Source organism: Chinchilla lanigera, unplaced genomic scaffold (assembly GCF_000276665.1).
Source record: "Chinchilla lanigera isolate Chin_1 unplaced genomic scaffold, ChiLan1.0 scaffold00102, whole genome shotgun sequence".
NCBI classification, from domain to species: domain Eukaryota; kingdom Metazoa; phylum Chordata; class Mammalia; order Rodentia; family Chinchillidae; genus Chinchilla; species Chinchilla lanigera.
This window is the reverse complement of record NW_004955503.1, coordinates 3,186,460-3,204,587: the sequence shown is the minus strand read 5'-3', so window position 1 is coordinate 3,204,587 and position 18,128 is coordinate 3,186,460. Positions and strand designations below refer to the sequence as shown.

The 18,128-nt window shown below is 34.1% G+C and overlaps 1 pseudogene; it reads right to left on the bottom strand.

The window, feature by feature from the left end:
• Positions 1-15,902: 15,902 nt before the first annotated feature.
• On the bottom strand, positions 15,903-17,976 carry LOC102009401 (annotated as a pseudogene).
• Between the last annotated feature and the right edge of the window lie 152 nt (positions 17,977-18,128).

Sequence of the window (18,128 nt, the reverse complement as noted above, 5' to 3'; positions counted from 1 at the left end):
ATAATATAGAAAATAATAACTACATGACCTCTTTATGGTTATATATTGTGCATAGACATGATTATTTTTGGGAGTGACTTCTTAGACATGACATAACTGAGTGAAAACTATATAAAATAGATTACTCAGCTGCCTTAAAAGCATAAACTGAGTCCTCTTTAGAGTGGAAAATGGGAAGTGAATTTTCTGTTCACATCCAGTCATGAAATTATACATTTTTTTTCCTAAGTTCAGCATTGTTTTACTGTGAAAAACATTTATTAACCAAACTGGTGGGCAGAACAAGAAAGATATCTGCTGGCAATGAGAGCAAATATTAATGGATATACTCTTATAACACATGTGTGACACACAAATGCAAACTCAATAGAAAAAAACTGTTGCAGTTTTAATGTATACCTGGTCCATAAACTGCAACATACTTTCAAATGTTGGTGGTAAAGTGCAGCATAAATATTTGAGAGAGAAAACAAGCACAAAGAGCTCTATATGCTAACAATGCTACAAGAACCACTGAAGTCTATGTGCATGATACCTTCAAAATATTTAGTTTATCCACACCCTTGAAGAGTAACATCAAGGTCTACTTATTGTTCATCTCCATCTATTTTAAATGCAGCCAATCCATGAATGGTACATATCGGAATGCTATTCAGGGGAAGACTATGATTAAAATGACATAAATCAATTCCTTTCTTATTAAGTACAGTTTCATAGCTAAATATTTTGGACTTCAAGCAAAGGAACTCCTTGTTTCTTTCAACTAAGTTATAAATAAGTGTCTATTTCTTCTTATTCTCTGCACTACATATATGACTTGGGTCATATATGTGCATGTGGATGGGGAAAATGAAAACTATTTGCTTAAGTGTACCAGAGCACTTGGCTTGGGCCCAAGATGATGAGCATAGAATAAGGCATTTGGATAATGTTCAATAATCAGTGATTTAATGGGTGACTAATATCCTTGTGGTATCTCCTATAAGCATAGAGAGTTTTGTTACCATCAATAATGTATTAATGGAGTTTTGACAGTTCTTGGCAATTCTCTGTAAATATTATTTTGAGAATAGCATACCTTTTAAAATGGTACATATGCAGCTAATATCTAGGTCTCTGTTGATACGTGGATCTCAAATGACACAGGGGCTGCTTATTTCCATAGTTATAAATGTTTGGCATTAACTTACATCACCATTAAACACAAAATCTCTATTTCCAATGCTTGAAGTGTGTATGTGTGTTGGAGAAGAGGTCAGTATGTGTAACTAGGAAATATTTCCAACAATATCACAGTTGAGGAAAAGAGTCCCACTGAACCCCGATAAAACTGAATTTACTATAGCTCCCTGATCATACACAAAACAAATGGTGAGATACCGTGTTATAGATATATCACAATGGAGCCAAGTGAGAGTGAAATCCAGCACTGAAAACAAATCTAAGAAGAGACTGTCAACCGTATTTTGGTAGTTCTTAAAAATAATTCTATTTCCATTGGCAGTGGCCACTGGGATTAGAACCTACTTTTGCCCACCACCACCCTCACCACTTCCATCCCTTGAAGTGCAAACAGAAGCTTCCCTGGGAGCTTCACGCCAATTTTTGTGGAAAGGCACATTATGATGGGTGTAAAATGCTCACCTTCATTTTTTAGAAGTACTTCTATTGATGAGTTATTAATTTTAATGTTATGAATTTTATTATATTAAACAATGTCTATTGGTAGAATAAAATAGTAAATAATTAATTTGTAATGAGTGTTTAGAATAGACATCAACATTTTCACATCAGCTATTTACTTGCTTATGCAACCTAAACAATAATATCAAAAATAAATTCCTGGGGGAACTACAATGAAAATACAAGCAAATGTCTGCCACAGACATAATCTTTGCTTCAACTGTCACAAGCCAGGCAGTCTTCACACATGACAACTACATGATTCATACACAAGTCTCACTTACACTGATAGCTTACATATTTTGTCTTCATGTCTTTTATTTAGGGCACAGTTTACATCTTTTTGCCTTTTCTACTGTTGTAGTAGGTCTTTGTGATTTGCAGCTGCATGTTCAGCTGTACGTTCACCAGTCTGCTCCAGAATATTTTTGTGTGTAGTTCCTTGGCCAGAAATATTTCGTTCTTCCTCTGTTGGTAAGTGATCTCTTATCAGTTCCAGTTCCAATTCTCTAAGAATATTTCTCCATCATATTTTGCAATTGTTATTTCCTTTGTCAACTGCAAAGCTACTTATGACACACATAATTACGATTGAGTAAAACACAATTGGCCAATGTTTTGTGTTACAATTGACATCGCAGTTGCTGCATAACTCATCATCTATGCTGCCTTTGATTTTGCTATAAAAAGTTATCATCTTTGGTTTTATTTTGTGGAGGTATCTCTGTCAATCATGCCATCATGGTGGAATGTTGCTATCAGCAGTACCACTTTGTTTTACTTTACCGTATATGAGGCCAATGTTATGTCTCTCTGAAATCCAAAGATTATATGATACATTTCGATATTTTAAACTTGCAACATTTCATTGGCAATTTCTGCTTTGTTCTTGTGTATGGTTCCTACACTTGTCAACTTGTGCTCTCTTAGAAAATGGAATATCAATCGGTAACTGGTAAACCAGTTCTCCAATGTCACATTGTGATTAGTTTGGGAGATAGGAGCAACGAGTCTGTTTACAACATCATTTGATTTATTACTGCACAAATAAAGACTTAATGGTTGAATTTCAGGATAAAGTTCCAAATTGAAAGGATAATGTCTTCACATCCAGCAGGGTATATATTTTTATACTATTGGCTAATGCTTTGTATTTTAAGTGACATCATAGTTGCTGCATAACATCAGAAACATCTACTTCAATTTTTGTTTTGTTGTAAAATATAATCATGTCTGGCTTCGTTTGTGTTGAGGCTTCACAATTAACTTTTTTGCCTGTTTGTTTTGAGAAAATGTCTCTCTACATAGTCCAGGCTAGACTTGAACTCACTATGTAGCACAGGCTCACCTTCAACTCACAGGATCTTCCTGCCTCTGCCTCGCAAGCGCTGGTATTATAGGCATGCACCACAATGCCTGGTCTCACTACCAATCTTATCATCATAGTACAATGTTGACTTTATCAATATTACTTGTTTTCTTCACTATAATGTAGTCCAGGTGAGCCTGGAACTCACTATGTAACATAGGCTTATGTTTTTTTTTTTTATTTTAAGAAATAAAAGAAGGAAAACATATTAACAAACAGACATCCATTTACAAAATAGCATAAGAACAATACAAACAAAACAGTTACAAAGTGGTAGGAAATTAACAAGGGTTGTTATATTACTTATTGATATCTTCAAAGTGGTTTCTCAAGAAAACAAATAGAGACATGCAAGATTGATCAAACAAGTAATCATTCAGTGTTCCTTTCTGTAGACCAATAGAAGACAGTAGTACAACTATGTTAGCTATCCTGTATATACATACTTACGTAATTTCCCTTTCTTTCCCTTCTCATTTCCCACACCCCAGTTGCCCTTTACTTTTGAGCATTTTCTTTTCATTTCACAATGTATATCATACCTCCTGGTCTTTATTCACTCTTTCAGGTTTTACACTAGTGAGACAATGTGGTGCTTGCACATGCAGGTCTGATTTATTTCACTTATGAGTATGGTCTCTAGTTGTAACCATTTACCTATAAAAGCCTTGAGTTTATCTTTCTTTATAGCTGAATAATATTCCATTATATAAAAATACCACAATTTTTTTATCCAATCCTCAGTGGATGGACTTTTGTGTTACTTCTGCAGTTTAGCAATTATTAATTGTGCTGCTATGAACATGGGTGCACATATATCACTATCATATGACATTTTCAGATCTTCTGGGAAGATACCCAGAAGGGGAATAGCTGGGTTGAATGGGACCTCTAGACCTCGTTTGCTGAGGAGTTTCCAAACTGATTTCCACAGTGTTTTCACCAGTCTGCATTCCCACCTGCAGTGGAGAAGAGTTCCTATTCTCCACAGCCTCGCCAGCATTTGGTATTGGTTGACTTCTTAATGCTAGCCATTCTTATTGGGGTGAGATGAAATCTCAGTGTTGTTTCAATTTGTATTTCTCAAATGACTAATGATGTTGAACACTTTCTCCTGTATTTGTTTGAGCATAGGCTAATGTTGAACTTACATGATACTCCTGCCTCAGCCTTGAGTTCTGGGATTGCAGGCATACACACCACACCTAGCTTTAGTATCTGTCTTATCATCATGGTGTAATGTTGACAGTTTAAATACTTCTTTATTTTTCTTTACCATATAGGAGACCAATGTTATTTCTCTCTGAAATCCAAAGACTGTACTATACATTTCTCGAATGTGAACTTGGAACACTTCTTTTCAGCAATCTCCACTTTGTCCCTGTGAATTTTTCCTGTGCTCATCAACTGGTGTTCTTTTAGCAAAAGTAACATCTATGGATAACTCATGAACCAATTGTCAAATGTGACATTTGCATTGTTTTTTGAAATAGGTGCAACAAGTCTATTCACATCATCTTATGGTTTGTTAATGCGTACATAAATATCTGGTGGCTGAAGTCCACAATAAATTTCTAAATCCAAGGCATAAAATGTCTTCACATCTATCATAGCATATATTTTTATACCATATTTGGAAGATTTTTTTGGCATACATTCCTGAAACTTTCAACAACCATGAAATGATGGAAATTGTTTGTCAATTTTCATGTATTCAGACAGTGTTTAAATTGCTTGACAATTCAAAACAAAGCTTTCAAATAATGAGCAAACAGCAGCCAAATTGTTGGATATTTTTTCTTCCTTGGCAGGTCTTTTTGTCAGCAAAATGTAGGCAGTTTTGAAAGAAACCAAATCTTTTCAGTGTCAATATTATTCAAAAAATCTCAATGCCATTTCCATCATGTCTCCATGAATTCTTTAGATTCTGACAATTAGAATAGGAAAGTTCTGCTATGAAGACTTTTGGTTCAGATAGTGAGATGTCACTATGAATATATTTTTGAGTATTACTATTGATGCATATTTCATTATTAGTGTATTTCAAAACATTTTGTAGCCTACCATCTGTTACAGTTTCTAACACTGAATCTTAATGTTGGCATTCCTTCCAATAGGTTTCACCCTGGGTGAGAACGTAGTAACATTTTCTGACCTAGTTCTAACATTGGATTGTTGAGGTACACGTGACCATTGTGCATCATTTTGCTACTCAAATATTTATTTACAACATTGTTTTCTTCCCCATCTGAATCAAGGTCTTCCTTCAGTACTTTTCTATCTTTCATATCTTGCTAACTTATTTGGCTTACATGATTTAAGTCGTCATCAGTAGCTGAATTACCTGACTCACTTTCGACTTCCTCTCAAAGTTGTAAAAGTGAATTTTTATGCAACATTGTACCAAATTGGGCTAATTCTACAAGAAAAATCAAAATAAAACACTAATAAAAATTATAAATACATAAAACTGTAACACATTACACAATGTGGGTAAAGCTCACTCATTTACACTTTGACACACATGCACACAACTGCCATTTATCATACCAAGTGAGTGAACACAAAGATTGCCTCCCCTATTCCCCCAGTGCCACCACAGAGGCATGTAGCCAGCTGCCATTATGCTAAAGTACATATTTTCATTAAAAAAATATGGTCAGAGTGACTTGTATCCACCACGATGCTCTTTGTGGTATGAGTTTTGCAGGCAGCACTGACAATACAGATGAGAGAAATGGCTTAAATGTCCTGTTGGTCGGGCCCTGACATAGGCCTCCATGTGAACACACACACACACACACCCTATTACTGGTAATGTGTTCAAGTAAACATGATTTACTCACACATTGGATTTTATTTATTTATTACTTTTTGGAACCAAGAATTTGACTCAGGACCTTGCATTTGCCAGACATGTGCTGTGCCACTGAGCTACATCCCTGGCCCCTCCACATTGGATTTTAGAACAAAAATTCAAGAGCTTTTTTTATGTGTTTAGCATTTATTCTCTCTCTCTCTCTCTCTCTCTCTCTCTCTCTCTCTCTCTCTCTCTCTCTCTCCTTTTGGAAGGGAAAAGAACTTAAGAAACTGCAAACTTTTTCTCACTTATAACATAGCATTACTAAAACTAAAATCTATTGTACAAGATCTACAAGAATCAAGAGTCATAGCATTCTTCCTAGTGATACCACAAAGAGCATCATGGTGGATAAAAGTCACCCTGACCATATTTTTAATGAATATATGTACTTTAGCATAATGGCAGCTGACTATGTGTCTCAGTGGTGGCACTGGAGGAATACAGGAGTCAATCTTTGTGTTCTCTTACTTGGTACAATAGACAGCAAGGTGTATGCCAGTGTATCAAATTGTAAATGAGTTACCCAAATTGTGCAGCATGTTACACTTTTATGCATTTATAATTTTTATTAATGTTTTATTTTGATTTTTCTTGTAGAATTATACAATCTTGTAGGGTAGATCTAGGGAATAAGAAAGCTAAGATCTATTAAGATCTATAATTTAATTATATCTCTCTTACACCAAAAATACAAATTAGATTTTTTTTAACCAGACTCTTTTAATTTTGTGTTTCTCACTTGTGGAATGTGCATCCTGGACATCTCTCAGATATACCCTTTGTGGATATGGAAAATAAAATGAGATTGTGGGCAAGCAAACCTTTCAAGCACATAAATGGAAATGAAAATAAGACAGCACAGTAATTAACACAGATAACATAGTTTGTATTCTTCTCTACAATTCTTGTGGGAGATAAATTTCCTTAGCTGCAAGCTATATTTTCAAGTTGTAAATCTTCATATGACTAATGGCCTCTTTGTATCTCTTAATGAAATTAGAGAACAAATATTAAGATGTAGTCTTTATTTCTCTGTAAAATTATAAAAACCAGAGCAACAGCATGAACCTAAGAAATTATGGTTACAAATTATTACTTAATGGCCATTTTCTCACTAAAGAACATGGGTAGACAGAAATGTATGATAACTACAGTTTGTAGCCCCATATTTTATCAAGTGATTAAAATATTTATTGAAGTGATCAATTTGTGCTGGAAATATATATTGTATCTTGAATTTTTCAATGTATTTAAAATTGAGTTGACTAAAAGGGAAGATCAAAACCATCTTGAAAACATCTTCAAAAAGTACATCTACCACACCAAAGAGTACGTTTACTGTAAAGTGCTTATGTAAGTGGATATCTCTAGTTTCTTACATTTCGTGAGTGCTCTAGCCCGCTGTTAAATGGGAGACCAGTAAATCAGAAAAAGTGTGTTGTTTTCTCTCAGCATCCATTGTGAGCTGCTTCTTCACTCCAAAGATTACCTGGAGACATTTAGCTCAGCACTTAGAACATCCCTCAAACATCGACATGAACTCCTGGATACCACTCACCTTTTGACAAAAAAGAGATAAGTCAGTTCTAGGCCAGAGCTTCTTCCCTAGTTCAAGGGCTAGACTACTCAATTCTAGTAGTGGTGGATGAAAAGTGACTTTGATCCATAGCTCAGCATTTCTTAAATCTTAAATCTTAATTTACATCAGTGACCTAATGATATGGGAGATTCGGAATCAAAGGATACTGATATAGTATAGAAAATATATAAATTATGAATTTTTTTTTTGTTTGTTTGTTTTTGTTTTTCTCCGGTACCGGGAACTGAACTCACGACCTTGTGCTTGCCAGGCAGGCGCTTTTGCCGCTGAGCTAAATCCCCAGCCCCTATGAATTTTTTATTTATTTAGAATTTAATCAGAATATGAATGCCCGTCCTCACAGAGGCTACCAGAAGGCTCTCTCTGTTGTTTGTATCTGCAAAAGTCTATTCTAGCTTTCTGATTCTATGATTTGTAAGTAGAAATTTTCAATATAGATACACAAAATACAGCCTTTTCCTGACGAGCTTGATAGTTTTCTTCCATTGACAAATAAATGCTCCTGTAGTTAAGGATACAACAGATGGTCTAAATTTCTATGCTAAAACACCTGAGCAAACGACTGAGTCCAAGCATCCACTGATATTTTGCATTTTTAATCATCCCCTTTATAGTAATTCATATGTTAGTTAATTAAAACAAGTCTGGCAAGTTCTGGAATAAAATTGGAGCTTGTATGTTGCTACAACTATCACAGATAACAACCATAGATTCTGGGGAAAATATAAACATAACTCCATTTAGAAGAACTGAAGGCAAAACAAATGCTGTCAGAAAAAGGAAGGTGCTTTGATCTTTGAAGGAAAAAAATAACTGGCTGAGGATCATCTTCACACACATTTTCCTCTGACATCGATCCCTAGTCTGAGTATAATGGGGTGAGAGAGGAGTTTATAAGCAGCATTTTAGTTGTCCCTATCTATAGCTTTCTCCTTCCCAAACTTCATGCAAGATAGCAGCCCGACTCCATTCTCTAACACAACAGACAGCAAAGATTTATGTAAAGGGACAAATAAAAGTAATTCAGACTTTGGAAACCACATAAACCCTCTGATGTATATTCTTTTCTGTTTTCCTCTTTGCTTTTTATAAGCTTTTAAAAATGTAAACACAATTATTAGCTTGACAGCCTACTAAAACAGAACAGATTCAGCCTTCAGGCAATAATTTGTCTATTCCTGATCTTAACACATTAACCAAATGACACTGCAACATGTAGCATACAAGTATTTGGATTTCCAGAAGGAGAAGGAAGAAAAAACACAGCACAATATACAAAATGGTGATGGTTCTACAACTCCACATAAATAGATATAAAACCATTGGATAATATGTTTTCAATGGGAAAATATGATTTGTCAATTATAGCTCAGTGGCACATAAAAAGGATTTAAATAATGCATTGAGGAAAAGATAGTATATACCCATGAAGGAGAAAAAACTAGACCATTATCTAACATACAAAAATCAATTCTAAATGAATTAAAGACTTAAAAGGAAGGCCTAAAACTATGAAACTGTTAAAAAGAAGACATAGTTGTAATGCTTCAGTACATTGGAAAATAGAAGGGTTTTCTTGATTGTACCTCCAAAGCACAGAAAAGAAAAGCAAAACTAGACAGATACGATTGCATGAAACTCAAACATTTCTGAATAGCAAGGGAAACAATTGTTAGAGTAAAAATATAACCTACAGAATGGGGGAAAATATTTACAAATTATACATTGGACAAGGAATTAGTATCCAGAGTATATAAGTAACTCCAGAGACTTGATAGGAAATAAACAAAAACAAAACTTAAAAAACAAATAATTTGATTAAAAATGGGTAATGGAGCCCACATCTCAAAAGAAGCACAAATACACATTTCTCAACATCTTGAACCAAGAAAAGAAAACAGAATGGCATGTTCAGGCTTGCACTCTTTATGAAAATCATAGTGAAAGAATTTGTGGGAACTTAAGTGAGTTATCATGGGAATTACCAAGGTGTCACATATGAACTACTTCATGTTTCTAGTGATCCAAAAACTGCTCACCAGGCACTGTATCCCAAAGATTCCAGCACGTTCCAACAGTATCACCCTGGGGGCCAAGACTCCAGTCATAATGATGCTTTGGGGAATATAAGCATTTCATTTATCATAGCAGATAATTATTAATTTCCTACCACTTTGTTTGTAACTCTGTATTGTTTGTTTTGATCTTTTGCTATTTTGTAAATGGTTGTCTGTATGTTAATGTTTTCCTCCTTTTATTTTAAAAATATAAATAAATAAATAAAACATAGCAGATAAATAGATGTTTGTAGCAATAATTTTGTGTGGGTCTATAGCTCAAAACACCACATGGTACCTGGAAAATATATTCAATTTGAAATTTTCAATTATATATATCTTCAGCAAAAGTAGAAAAAATATAAGAGATTGCATTAAAATGTAATTCTAACAAATGGAAAAAAGTCAAAATATTTGGAAATTTAAAAACACACTTGAGTCCAGGACATTTTACTCATGTATAAGAAATAATAGGGAATTTTAAAGGATCAATGAAACAGCACGGTAATGGACATATAGCCTATAACACTTTATGTGATGGGGCTGGAGTAGTAACTAGAGGGAACTTTATACCTTTAAAATCTTATCAATAAAGAGAAGATTACAATCATACTCTAAACTGCTACCTTAAAGCTAGAAAAAGAGGCGCTAAATTACATAAAATCACAGACATCAACACCAAAACACATTATACTAAAACTGTCAGAAGCTACAGAATATTTTTTTATTTTAAAAATTGTTATTAGTATGTGTTTTCAGTACATAATAATCACATACATCAGAGGAAGTTGTACGTGCCCATTACACATCTTAGTGTTTTTATTTCCATTTTCCCTCCCTTGCTACCCCCTCGCATCAGACAACAGCAATACACTCATTGCAGCTATTCACATATATATTTATGTTTTGCCTTCTGAAGGAACAACAGACTCTTTAATAAATGGTGTTGGGAAAAAAATGGTAAGCTGCTTGCATCCCATATCTCTCATCTATCTCTTTAAGCCATAAGTGTAGACAAAGATTTCCTGAGCAGAATCACAGTCACACAAGAAATATTAGCAAAAATCAATGAATGGGATCATGTCAAATTAAAAAACTTCTGCACAGAAGAAGAAACACCTAACAACGTGAAAGAACAGAATACAGAATGGGAAAAATTTTACTCAGACAAAGAACTCTTACCAAGAATATATAAATATCTAAAAGACAATAGAACCTCTAAAATAAAAGACCCGATCAAAAAGTGAACAATTGAGATGAATAAAAACTTTAAAGAACAAGGAGCCAATAAATATATGAAGAAATGCTGCACACTCCTGGACATTAGAGAAGTGCAAAAAATACAGCTTTGCAATTCCATGTTATCCCAGAATGAATGGCCATCATCAAGAAATCAAGTAATAACGAATGTTGGAACACTTCTACACTTTTGTTGGGGATGTGATCCAGTATAATCAGTATGGAAACCAGTATGGAGATTCCTCACAAAACTAAAATTTGGAATTGCATTTGACCCAGCTATTTCCCTTCTAGGTAATTTTTCCAAAAGAATTAAAGCTGTCATATTGCAGTGATACATGAGTACCCATGTTTATAGCAGCACAGCTCATAATTACTAAACATTGGAAGCAGCCTATATGTCCATCAGCAAGTGAATGGATAAAGAAAACGTGGTGTTTATACATAATGAAGGGTTCATCAGAGGCTCAGAACTAGTCTCTTTTGGAACACTCACTTTCAGATAGAGATTTGCTTTATGTGGAGCAAATCTTTGTATACTGTAAGCCAATAGCAGTAGGCCTATAGCGAATAGCAAAGGTTAGCTCAACCAAGAGGTTTTAAAACCTCTCCTTCTATGAATAATTTATGAACCCACTCCCTCTAGCCTCTGCAACTCTCCTCCAAAACTTCAGGAAACAGAATGCACAAATTAGACCATTTTCCAAAGAAGCAGAGCCAACTGAGTTTTTCCTCTTATTCTCCTCCCTAAATTATGGCAAAGCATCTCACCTAATCAAATTAAAAAAGAGTAAAATGAAGCCTAGCTCAGATCACTCTAATTTTACTTACATAAACATTACTTTAAAATGGATAATCTAAATTTGTTAAATAGGTCAAGCCAATAGTATGGGCTACCTGGTTCATTTACAAAGTATCTGTTAATCCATGGGTGGAAAAAGAACCAACAGCACACTGTCTGTTATGTACCAGTCATTCTTTAGAATATGTATGATTTTTCACTTCACTACTTTTCAAGAATCTTGATCTGTATTTGTTATCAATATTTGGACATTCTATAAATATATGCTTGTTTACACACAAAAAGAATAAATTTAATCAATGTAGTGCAAAAATAATATGCTGTGAATTGCAACACATTAGTAAAAGAAATTAAATAAGGCTTACAAATGAAGAGATCACATGTTCATGGATTGGAACATTTAATGTTGTTAAGGTGGCAATACTCCCCAAATTGATCTGCACATTCAAGTAACCCCTATGAAAAGTCCAGTATTTTTTGCAGAAATAGTTAAGCCGATCCTAAATCCACATGGAATTGTGAGGGACTGCAAACAAGAACAATATTTAAAAAGCACAAAAAAGTATAAGGACTCTTATTTCCCAGTTTCAAACCTTACTACAAAATTGCACTCATTAAAAGAATGTGGATCTGGCATAATAATAGATGTATACAAAAATTAAATCAAGGGTTCAGAAGCCAGGTGTTGTGGCTCATGCCTGTAATACCAGCACTCAGGAGGCTGAGGCAGGAGGGTTGCTGTGAGTTCAAGGCCAGCCTGCACTACATAGTAAGACCCTGTCTCAAAAAATGAGTTCAGAAAATAAATCTACATTTTCATAGTCGTGATTTTTGACAAGGTTGTAAAAACCCTGTGGTTTTCAGGGTCTTGGAGGAGAAGAGGTTGGCGTATGAGTATGAAGAATTTCTTTGGGATGATGAGAATTCTGGAATTAGTGGTGATGTTTGCACAATATTAAAACCATATTATACACTTTAAAATGATAAAGTTCTGTCTTTTAGTATGTGAATTTTATCTCATCTTGCACATAGTAAATTTTTAATTAATACAGTATTCTGGACACAAATAGAACACTAGATATCAACTGTTTATGTCACAAAGCTATGATAGTACAGGTTGAGACAAACCAAGATTTATGATAGACACTTCGGTATTCACATTTTAATCAGTGCTGACCAGAAGCTAAAGCAATTTTTAAGGCAAAGATTTCAATAAAATTATAGAACTAATTTTCCAGATAAATGGATGAAAAATGTGATGTCTTCATTTAAAGTCAGTTGGGATAACTCAAACATGAAGAGCTCTTACAAAGACTAACCATCAAACGACAAATTGTGGCTTTTATTTTGAGATATCTTAAATTTAATTTGTTTATATGTATTTCTATTAGCAGTCCCACGCAAATTCTTTCAGGTGAAAGTTTTAAGGTGGAGCTTTCAACTTGGAGATCTTGCTAACTACACTTATAATAGTGTTTAAGGAATTAATACTTCAGAACAATCCCAAGCTAATACTTAATTAGCTACAATAGTAAAATGCAGAACATTAAAGTTTTCTTGTCCTTGAAAATTTGGCAGGGCCAAATACATTATCTAAAAGTAGTATTTGTTAAAATGAACTACAACAGCAACAACAACACCATAATCTGATAAGAGACAAAAAAAAACTATATAGGTTCTCATCCAAATTCTAAAATTTCACCCAGTAAAAAATGAGTGCATTCTTCAGGCTTGCCATATGCACCCATATAATAAAAAAGATGCCAACAGGAAACTTAACATTTCAACAAGCTAGAAACTATTAACTGTAAGCACAGAGTGAAATTCTGGAAGACATACTACCATACTTGAAGAAACACTACTAACAGGTAAGCATGTGTTAAAAGCAGTTTAGAAGTGAAACATTACAAATCTTGTTTATGCATCCAACTTACAAAATAGAAAAAAGTTGCTTCACACTAACACTTTATATTTAAGACTGAAAGCTTCTATACACACATCCACGCTACACCCAAAGCAGCATATGTCTCTTAAATATTCTCATTTGTTATTTAACACATGTGAATCCTTGTTTAGGGATATATACTAGTTTGAGCATGGTAAAACAATCACTACCTTATTTATGAGACAATGTTTCAGGAAACCAACATTTCATAATCATTAAACAATAGTATTAACTCAATAGGATGGAAAATTCTGCTAAGAACATGATAGAATTCTAACAGAATGGACTATAACCCTAGATAAGATAAATGTGGAAATAAGTAAGAGCCTAGGAAAACATGTATATATATATATATATATATATATATATATATATGACCTAAGTGATCATCAAATCATTAGTAACTACCAGAAACACAAATGTAAATTTTTATTTTCTTTGCTGGTCTACTAGAAGCTGTCATCACATGTTTATTGGTAGTACACATTGCTACCCAAACAATAGGTAGTGGTCTGAATCACGAATTTCAAAAAGCTGTAAAGACTGTATGTCTATATTTATTGTTATATTCTGAAAATAGTGCTGAAAAACCCAATTATTTTGCTAGCTTCTTGGATCTTCTACCATCCTAAGTAATTAACTTTACACATGGTTTTCTCCAAGTTCTTTCCTAGGGAAAAGCAAAACACATTTTTATGTTTTCCTGGTCATCTTATTTATGTGCTTTACCAATAACAGTGCTGCTGTGGGCATTTATCTTTTATCTTTTTTGGGGGGCATTTATTGTGCTACTATAATATAATCAAACATGAAAAAAATTGGAAGTTCAGAATTTGACAATTGACCTTTTTGGTAGTGGCAGGCTTTTAAGTGAAAAGAAAAATCTAAAACCAGGTGATCACCCTGACTTGTATTAGTAACTTAAGTCTGTAAAACACTTAAGGAAAGTTGTATGAATTGTATTATTTTTCTTATTCACTTTGGTTTTTAAATAATGATTTGTGTTTAAAATGACCTCAAAGATAGTGCTAAGTTACATAGGGTATCACTTATCACTCTCTGTAACAGAAATGTAGCTATTTTTTACTTGAATGTTTTCAAATAATTTAACATTTTTATTAAAGATCTCATCCAGTATTTAGTTGTTAAATTTCTTAAATATAACCTAGGTTTCTTATGGAGAGAACCTACCTGGGCTAAACTACTTTGATAACCTTACAAGACAGTGAAATTAAGATAAGATAATTTTCTGAACATGGTTGACCTTTAACAGAACTGATTTTTTCTCAGCCAAACAGCTATGTGTCATACTACCAGATCTCCACTGTAAGTCTTGCTGGAAACAAAGCAAATAAAACATGAAAGAAAAGTAGTTTGTCTTTACCTAAACTCTTGTAAAATCTTAATGGAAAAATTAATGTATAGAATGGAATTTACTTATTGTTTAACCTGTCAGCCCAAAAGTACTTAATTCTCTGCAAAAAGAGGAAACTCAACCATAAAATGTCTGCTTATATTGTCAATCTGGAAGTGACACAAAGACATTAAAAATTGCATATTTAAGATGATGCTTAAAATGCAAGCAATGTTTCAAAAATCTGTTGTGTACATAGTAAGAAACTAAAATCTTGTCATTGCAAATTCCCTGTAGCTTTTGGCGCTAATATTAAAAAAAAAAAAAAAAGATTTTAGCCCTTTGGTCACTGAAAGCGCTACTAAATAAAACAAAAAGACTTTAAAAAGAAGAGAAAAGACAGTGAGGAACTGAAGGAAAAGTTAGGTAACTATTTCAAATACAAACAAAACATACTTTGAAATACACAGTCATTTCTCCTAGGGATCGCAAGATATAATAACAGTTTCTCACCACCTCTTCTATTTTGAAGAGGATCCTCTAATCAGAATAATTCCTTTAAGTTATACAGAGTGATGCTGCCTGGCAGCAGCTTCAGTTTTCTAGGCTGGTCTTCACTCCAGTTAATTAAGCAATCTCACAAGGAATAATCATACATGGCAACAGGGTTAAAAAAAAAAAAGCACGGATTTTTTTTTCCATGCACAAACATCCCAGAAGAAAACCCATCAATTTTTAAGATAACTGTCATGTTTCAGGTATCCTAGCACACTCTATACCTTAGTTATATTTAAATCACTGGTGACTAAAATTAACAAGTTCTGGAGTGAGGATTTTTTGGTTTTCTACCTGCAACTATATACATATTGCCAAAATATTCAGCATCACATGATTTTAAACAAAATAAACATAAAAATGAACTACACAATCAACACATAACTTTAATACTCCACACTATTTATCTTGAACACAATGGTAGTAACCTCCTTGTCAAAAATCCCGAGAGTTGAGGAGCTGATTCGCATCACATATCCCTCAGGCAGATACTCTCTCCTCAGTTGGTCTGACCTGGGTATAGAGCCTCCATTCTTGACAGGGTGAGTCAGTAAAGCACGGACTGCTGGTTGATCAGCCTTCTCAAGGGAGATGTTGGCTTCCAGGCACATTTTCACAAAGTCCTGAATAACACTGGCTTTCTCTGTTTGCGCAGTAACGTTACATTGAATTGATGCAGTTAGGGCCTCTGCTTCTTTCTCACATTCTGCTCTTCAAATTCTGCCTTCCTCTTGGTATGAGTCTTTGACTTGAGATGGTCACTAATAGCAGACTTGCGAACGTGATTCAGAACCACATTGCAAGAAGTGCAGAAGAGTTTTCCTCCATCTTCATGAAGCTCACCTCCAAACTCAGTGACTCGATCCAGGGGAGTCACATACAAAGCAGTCTTAGAACGGTTTCGAGCAGGTGGTGCTGTTACTACAAATCGTTCCATTCTGACTTTGAGTAAGGTTCTTCCAACACAAGAGAAACAAAGGTAAGTATTATAACAACAGTTCATTCTTGAAGCAGTGCATAAAAGAGTTTAACATGTTAAGATTAAAGACTTCAAAAAAAATCAGATGATTGTATATTCATTAAATTTAACTTATCTGTTGAGTGTGGTGGTGCATGTTAGGTGTAACCCTAACACTATGGGAGGCTAAGGTAGAGGGTTCTTAAGATGAAACCTAGCCTGGGCAACTTAGTGTGACCTTGTGTCAAAAATTAAACATGGCAGTGCTGGGGGGTGAAAACGATCAAAGCATGCCATGTGCATGTATAAATCCGCCTGCCAAAATGAAACCTCTTAATCTGTAGTCAATAAAAAGAGAATAAAAAGAAAAAAATTCAACACTCAAGAGTATTAACTATATGGCTAATCCAATTAGATATGTACTCACCTTTTAAAGAGCTTTTGGGGGGGGCAAGTGAAAGAACTTCAGTTCTAGAGAAACTGACTTTAGGAGTTCAACTATGTAGTTTGTTCTAACATGTGGGCCACTAATCTGGCATTTTAATTTATGAATGTGGATATAATTTCTCAAATTATTTTGAGAAAGACAAGTAACCAAGAAAGAACATAATTAATATATATAGTTGAAATTAATTTATTTTTTAATGCATGGCTACTTAAGTTTTCCACATCATGATAATCAAGATTGCAAAGGGCTCTTTCTACAATACTTGGTTTCTTTTTTCCAATACAGATGAATGATTACATTTAGTAATATCTATTTTACTTATTAACTAGTAAGTTAGAAAAAATCAAGACTTTAATATAATGTCCAGTATATACCAGATGCTCAATCAAACTTTGCTGATGGAAAAAGTAAATTAAGGGCTAGGTATACAACTCAGCGGTGGAGTACTTGCTGAGCACACAGAAAGCCCTAAGTACTATTCCTAGCAACACACACACACAAATAAAAGAATAAAAATAAAAAAATAATAAATGAAGTAAACAAATTACAGAGCACCTTCACTACTTGTCCCAATATTTATTTAATTTACAAGCAGCTTAATAAGCTCTCAATCTATCCTAATAGCAAACTTACAATCAATGGAGTAAATGTCAAAAATCATTAACATTATCCTCACTGAAAACCTGAGACACTAAACACTTTAGCTGGTGACAAATGACTAGTAAACCTTAATGTTTTCCTAGGGCCTGTCTTTCAACTAAAGTCTTACAATTACTAAGATTTTAAGATGTTAAAATGAATTTGACACGATTCAAAAGGAATTCTGTTCTTTATAAATAGTTTAAAGGATTCCTAAGTGTATTGTGAAGAATTACGCTTTACAAGTATAAACAGAAACAGTAGTATTCCATTGCACTAATCAATAGTAAATAATCAGTATCTGGGTAACATGAAATTTCTCTCAAAAGAACTTTAAACTGTCAAAAGTAGGGAACTGTGGACCCAAATCAGAGGACTTAAGACTTCACACAAATTCTGCAAAATATGATCAAGTCCAGGTCTTAATAGGATTAAATTCTATTTTTTTTAAAGAAAGTGTACACGCCGGGTGTGGTGGCGCACACCTGTAATCCTAGCACTCAGGAGGCTGAGGCAGGAGGATCGTTGCAAGTTTGAGACCAGCCTGGGCTACAAAGTGAGCTCAAGGCCAGCCTGAGCTGCATAGCGAGACCCTGCCTCAAAAAGACAAAAAAAA